We start from the raw sequence: 7,917 nt of genomic DNA on the forward strand, positions 1-7,917 counted from the left end.
TTTTGAACACTTGTTTGTCTGCCAGGGCACTCCACTATAAAGTCACTATTTTTACCATTAAATTGAATTACCAACTGGGGAGTGACCCATGACCTTCAGCCTCCCCTGGTAGTTCTTGCATGTTTTTATGCTGGTTGCCAAATTGCCCGTATCTATAACTTTTACCAAAATAAAAACTAAAAATGCAGTATGGCACCCAGCCCTGAGAAGCTCCTTGGAGAAGCAGTGAATTTTAGAGCAGGGCAGTTAGGAATGATACCTGAGCCTCTTGGGATGCCGGAAAGTAAAGAAGCTGAAAAAATATATGGGACCTATCAAAGGGATGCAGGAACCAATCTAAAAGGATCTCCCAAAGGCCAAAGCTGGTAATCCAAAGACTACAACAAATATACGAGTCTGTCCTGATAGCAATGAAAGACTGACTGAATGAATGAGTGAATGAACGAATGAATGAATAAGGGAGAGGAGACGAATCTTCCTTACAAAAGAATTCTAAAGAATATATGCAGGTACTCTTTCTTCCAGAAGATGGAGCTTACACTCTCTCTCACTAAGTATGGGCGGGGCTTAGTGACTCACTTCCAAAGAGTAGAGTAGGGAGGGGGGAAAAATAGTAACTTGACAGTGCATATTCCTGGGAGAGACCACCTTAACCAAGTGATCAAGGTCAACATCACAGATAAGTCATGTAGACGTCATGGATCCCTGATACAATGCAATGAGGAGGGCTTTTCACCTCTGTGGTCTTCTTCCCCCAAATCCATTATCCCAGTCTACTCATGAGAAAACAACAGACAAACCCCAGTATAGGGACATTCTACAAAATACCTGAGCTGTACCCTTTAAACTTATCAAGGTCGTGAGAAACAAGGAGAGAAGCTGTCACAGAACCAGAGGAGACTCAGAAGACAAGCTGCCCCAGTAGAATGTGGTAATCTGGCTTAGATCCTGAAACAGAAAAAGGTGTTAGTGGGAAAACCAGTGAAATCTGAATAAAGTGTAGGGTTTAGTTAATAGCCTTGTAACAATGTTGGTTTCTTAATTTAAACAAATGTACCTGGGTTACATAAGATGTTAACATTAGGGAAAGCTGGGTGAAGGGCATATGATAACTCTCTTGGACAATCTTTTCGAGTTTTCTGTAACTCTAAAATTATTCCAAAATAAAAGTTTTATTTAAAAAATTAAAAATAAGCCAAAATTGAATCAGTCTTGGTGAATGATTTTCACAGCCTTGGATCCCAAGTTTGGAAAGCTGACTACGGTGACTTTTCAAAAATGACTTGACTTTTTAGACCTGTTTTAGGTTTACAGCAAAATTGAGCTGAAGGGAGAAAGATTTCCCATATAGCCCTCTGCTCCAACACATGCACAGCCTCCCCGCCATCAACATTCCTCACCTGCCTGGTGCATTTGTTATAACCGATGAAGCTACACTGACACATCATTATCTCAAAGTCTACAGTTTACGTTAGGGTTCACTCTTGGTATTATAGATTCTATGAGTTTGGACAAATGTATAATATGCATCCATCATTATAGTCTCATACAGAGTAGTTTCGCTGTCCTGAAAATCCTAGCTTATTCATCATTCTCTCTGACCCTGGTAACCAGTGATCTTTTTACTGTCTCTATAGTTTCACCTTTTCCAGAATATCATATAATTGGAGTGATACAGTAGGTACCTTTTCATATGGACTTCTTTCACTTAGTAACAAGCATCTAAGGTTTCTCTTCGTCTTTTCATGGCTTGATAGCTCATTTCCTCTTAGTGCTGAATAATATTCCATTGTTTGAATGTACCACGCTTTATCCATGTACCACTCTCTACCTACTGAAGAATGTCTTGACTACTTCCAGATTTGGGCAATTATGAACAAAACTCCAAAAGCACCCATGTTCGGGTTCTTGTGTGGACATAAGTTTTCGACTCCTTTAGGTAAATACCAGGTAGTGCCATTGCTGGATCGTATGGTAAGAATAAATCTAGTTTTGTAAGAAACCGCTACACGGTCTTTCGAAGTGGCAGTACCATTTCGTATTCCACTAGAATGAGCAAGAGTTCTTGTTGCTCTGCATCCTCGCCAGCATTTGGTGTTTTCAGTGTTCAGGATTTTGGCCATTTTAACAGGTACATAGTGATATCTCGTTGTTTTAATTTGCATTTCCATGATAACATATTATATGGAAATCTTTTCATGTGTTTGTTTGCCATCTGTATATCTTCTATGACAAGGTGTCTGTTAAGGTCTCTGGCTCATTTTAAAATCAGACTTGTATTTTTATTGTTGAGTTTTAAGAGTTCTGTTTATATTTTGGATAACAGTCTTTTATCAGATGTATCTTATGCAAATATTTTCTCCCAGTCTGTGGCTTGTCTTTTTATTTTCTTGACAGTATCTTTTGCAGAGCAGAGAATTTTAATGTTAATGAATTCCAGCTTATCATCACTGATTGGGTCTTTTGTGTTATATCTAAAAAGTCATCACCAAACCCAAGGTCATCCAGATTTTCTCCTGTGTTATCTTTTCGGAGTTTCATGGTTTTGCATTTTACATTTAGTCTGTGATCCACTTTGAGTTAATTTTTGTGAAGGGCATGAGACCTGTGTCTAAATTCATTTTTATTTTGCATGTGTGTGTCCAGTCGTTCCAGCACCGTTTGTTGAACAGACTATATCTTCGTGCCATTGTATTTCCTTTGTCAAAGATGAGTTGACTGTGTGTATGTGGGTCTATTACTGGGCTCTCTATTCTGTTCCACTGATCTATTTATCACGTCTTTCACCAATACCACACTGTCTTGGTTACTGTAGCTTTATAGTAGTTTTTGAAGTTCATAGTGTCAGTCCTGCAACTTTGTTTTTCTCTTTCAGTATTGTATTGGCAATTCTGGGTCTTTTGCCACTCATAAAACTTTAGAATAAGTTTGTCGATATCCACAACATAACTTGCTGGGATTTTGATTGGGATTACATTGACTCTATAGATCAAGTTGGGAAGAGCCGGCATCTTGGCAATTTTGAGTCTTCCTATGAACTTGGAATATCTATCCAGACTATAGTGATTTTAAAAAATCTATTTGCCATCATTTCTTGACTGCTTATTATGTGCCAGTCACTGTGCTAAGTGCTTACCTGCTTGATCTTAATTAATCCTTAAGCAACCTGTGGGATAAGGAGTCATGTCTCCATTTTATCCAAAGAAGCTGAGGTTCAGAGGGGCTAAGCACTTTCCCAAAAGCACACAGCTAGGAAATGCTAAAGCTAGGATTTGAACCCAGTTCTACATCCAGAATTAGGCTCTGCTTCATTTGTTCTTGGAAATTTACAAGACACATACTGCTATGCAATATTATCACTGGAGTGACAGCCACATCCCATCACTGTATCATTCTTGAGTGCCTATCATGACCTGCAAATATCTGGATTACGAGATTGGGGTTTTGTCATTTATACTCTCCAACTCCCAAAGATCTTGGTTCTCATTCCTGACGGGTATCCAGACCAGAAGGCAGAGACCAAATGTCTTTTGGCTCATCCATTCTTGCACCTCAACATGACTGGATTAGCTGGTAATTGTTTAAGCCGCCAAATGAATGCGATCTGCAGTTATTTATTTGGAGCACTTATTTCAGAGATGCTAGCCCTGTTCAATTGAATAACATGCTCAAAGCCAAGATGGTAATGCTGCTGCTGATTGATAAATTAAACCTCCAGCTGGCAGATGTGTTAAAGATTAGAACCAATGGCTGAGACTGATTTCTGGAGGCCTGCTGTTAAACTGCTTCTGTCTTTGATGCTAATGAGATTCTAAATCTTTCTACCTGGTCAACATTAGTAATTTGGATGAATAGCGGGCAAGGAACTACCTACTGCAGTCATCTGAGGAACCTGTGAAGATATCTTGCTCATCCATGCTCATTTGCCAGGTGATAATAAGATTTCAATATTAGAGATTCATTCCTTCGGCCAAATAAATTTTTTGTTCTCTGTAAAGTAACTCTGTAAGGATAATGAACCTGGAGCTCTGTCACACTTTAGGTGAAAGAGTTGATTCCTTCTTAGGAAAGGGGGATTGAGCGATTGGGGGATGGAGGACTTAGGAAGATTCTGAGGAAGGAGAGGGGAACTACGACATGTCTAATTTCATAGGCAAGCTCTGGCAATGCTATTTGGTGAGTGAAATGTATATGCTCTTCTGCCATTTTGATGGGGGGGTGATATTTGGAAATGTGTATGGGTATCTTTGCTTGTCACGAGACTGGGGGGTGCCGCCGACATTTTATGGGCACATGCCAGGGGTACTAAACACCCTACAATGCACAGGACAGTCCCGAACAGCAAGAACTGTTCCCTCAAAAATGCCACCGCCACTAGAGAATGCAAAGGTAGGGCTGGTAAGTCTGTCCCTTCCAGAGCAGTGATTACTGAACCCAGCTGTACCCCATGGATTTGCTCAGTGAAAATCAGGGGGAGGGAGGTCTAAAGAATCAGTTCTGATGTGCAACCGGCTTATCCGCTGTCTAGATATGACTTAGGCATCCTGGAGGACTGTTCTTTGTCTTCTGGTAAAAAGGAGGTGGGAGTTTGTTGTAGGGACTTCGTGGTGTAAGTGCACACGGAGGGTTATCACAGATCACCATGACGAGTGGTGCTGCTGGGGATGGGGGTCTACATTCAGGAGCATTACAAACATTTTCTATTGAAATACGAACCACACAGAAAACTGCACAGTTCATAGGTGTACAACTTAATAAAAATGTGGAAAATGCACAAAATTTACAAAGCAAACAAACTTTTTAAATGATGACCCAGAATGAGAAGCTTCCAGAAGGCCCCCTGGTGCCAGTCACTCCCCTAGCCTCAAGGGTGACCAGTACTTTGACATCTAACAGCATAGATTGGTTTTGCTCATTCAGAACTGTATATAACAGGAATGATACACCATGTGCCTTCTTTGATTCAAACTCATGTTTGTGTAGCTGCAGACTGCCCGTTCTCATTGCTGCAGAGGGCTCTGTGTGTGAATGTTACACAGCATATTGATCTATTCTGTTATTGATAGACATTTGGGAAGCTCCCAATTTTTAGCTGGTATGAATATGCAGCTTTCACATTCTAGGGTGTGTCTTTCACTGGACAGACGTCCTCATTCCTCTTGGATCTATGCTCAGGTGTGCCAGTGCTAGGTCACAGGGTATTCAAATATTCAGTGATGGTGGAAATGGCCAAAGAGTTTTCCGAAGCAGTAATACCAAATTACACTCTACTTAACAGAGTCTAAGAGTCAGAAGCGGTTTCAGATCCATGTCAGTGGCCTAGGCAAGATTTTAAACCTCTCTCAGCCTCAGTGTTTTTATCTGTAAAGTGGGGGCTTCTGTGAAGACTCTGCTGGTTGCTCTTTCCTGAGAAGCTCTGGGTTTTTTTTTAGAAATCCCTGCAGGTAACCCTCATGCTGTGAAACTCAATGGTTTCAAAGTCCATCAAAATGAGTTATATTTAAGTACACTTTGCACAGTATAGTTTCTTATACAACTGGCTGTTTACATCCATTCACATGGAATTACTTTTTGTTTCATTTCATCATTCGCCTTTGAGATATGAAACAACATCGAGTACAAAAGTCATTGATAATTTGTTGAGATTTCGATACACCCCATCTCCTTGTGACTCTGATCGCTCACTCTAGGTTTCATCATTTCATCCATATCTTGACCAGTTAGAAAATCTTGAAGGTGCTGTGGGCAACCTATAAAGCCCTACACACAAGCACAGGATGGGGAATTTACATAAAGACATATCATCTTTTCTAAAATGTTCCAAATGAACCCAAATACTGATGGGGGGCGTGTGTTAACTAGGCTCCAACTAGCTAAGGCTTGAAAAAATTATTTGCCTTCTTCATCCTCTTCCTCTTCCCCTCTTCCCCACCCTTGCCTTCCAGTCTGTATATTGTTTTGTAAAAATTCAGTGGTTTCTTGGAACATCCACTTTGGAAGACAGGTGACACTTTACAAACTTGAAAAGGCGCATATCCTGTGACCCAGAAATTCCATACCCAGAACTATTCCTATAGAGAGGCATGCTTAAAGTACCGGGAGGCAGAGATGTTTAAGAGCCTCAACTGGAACTAACTCAAATGTCCACTAACAGGATAATGGATAAACAAATTGTGGCATACTTTCAGTGGAATACCATACAGCAGTGAAAGTGAATCAATTTCAGCTACACATAACAGATGAATCTTAAGGACATAGTGGTGAGCCAAAGAAAGACCTCACAGAATACATACTCTATGACTCCATTTATATAAAACCCAAAAAGATGCAAAGTAAAACTGTATTGTTTAAGAATACACAAGGTAGTAAAAGTATGAAGAAAAGCAAGGTTATTAATACCATAAAGTCAGGATAGTGATTAACGCTGGGGGAAAGGGCATATGTGTTTCTGGGGAGAGGGCAATGTTCTATTTCTAACCCTGGACTTGAGTGTTAGTTTTATAAGTGTTCATTTCACAACAGTTTCTTAAACCGTACATTTAGGCTTTAGGCATCTTTCTGTTTATTCACTTTTACAATATAAAAAGGGGAATAGGAAGTAAAATGCCAGTGGCTCTAGTGAGAAGTGAACACCATATAAAGTATATCACCCAGAGGCTCTGTTCAACCAGCTCCTGGTTAGTTATCTGCTCCTGGCAGTTAACATCTGCCACCTCTGGGGTCTTTTCAAAGATGAGGTAAATCTTTTATTCCAGTTTGTTGGGGCCTCTGTGATTTGAAAATTTGACAGAAACCTTTCACCCGGTTTTCAGAAACGAAATGGTCTTTGGTTAACTAGACTACATTTGTGTAGAGATGGACTAATTGCACTTCTAGACACCAAACCCCTTCTTTTTCTGTCTTTGAAGTTGTTTCCTTCTTTCCTCCTTCCCTCTGCTTGCAAGATGCTGGAAACGTCCGGTTGCTTGCAACCGAAGCAGAACCCGTCGTAAAACAAGGTTTCCTCCCCGGAGAGGAATCTCTCGTCCCAACTTTCCCCCAGCCTCCCGACTAGCCGGCTCGCCCCTCTCCCCCACAAACTCCGCGGAGCCAGGTCCCCTCGCGCCTCCGCGATTGGTCGCGGGGCCATCATGTGTCGACACTTGGGTGGGTCTTTTTCGCGTTCAACTCATCAATCGCTCCTCTTTGGAGCTTGGCTGCCCAGTGGTTCAGACCTTTGCGCCCATTTTCCCCTTTCCTTCCTCTCCCCTCACCCCTCCACACCAGTCTTATTTTAGCAAAACCTAGAGAAGGAGGAGGAGGAGGCTTTCAGTGGGGGAGGAGGGAACGCCAGGCACTGCAGCATCCGGGAGCAGCTATTGAGTGGCTAAGCGACGGCGCATACCTCTCTCTCTCTCTCTCTCTTTTTTTTTTCCCCTACTGGGAATTTTCAGGATTTCATTGCTGCAATTTAACCCCAAGATGAGGCACGGTTGAGCGAACCGCTGCGCGCACACGCACACTCACACTCAACAGAAGAGGCAGCTGCTGGTGATTCAGGAAGGAAAAAAATATCACCGGACCCTGCGGCCTCAGGACTCCATAAGAGCCCCCAGGAGCGTTTCCCTCCCTCTCCCCTTCTCTCCTTCCCTGCTAATATTCTTTACTTTTATTTTTGGGCTACGGATCTTTCGGCATCTTTTTTAGGTCTAGGAACTCAAGCAAAACAAAAAGGGCAATTTTTTTAATTTGCTGGGCTGCCCTCCCCCCAGCAAAGACCTGGCTTTTATTATTTTTTTCTAATAAATTTTTTTTAAAAATGGGCCGAGCGCACTACTTTTGCAAGATGCCAGCCTGACCCAGACCTCGGAGGAATTTGAAGCTTCCACTGCGTCCCGGGGGGCGTCCTTTGCAAACCGTTCGCGTCTTAAAGGGGGT

The sequence above is a fragment of the Pteropus medius genome, unplaced genomic scaffold (genome assembly GCF_902729225.1).
Source record: "Pteropus medius unplaced genomic scaffold, Ma_sr-lr_union100, whole genome shotgun sequence".
Lineage (NCBI taxonomy): Eukaryota > Metazoa > Chordata > Mammalia > Chiroptera > Pteropodidae > Pteropus > Pteropus medius.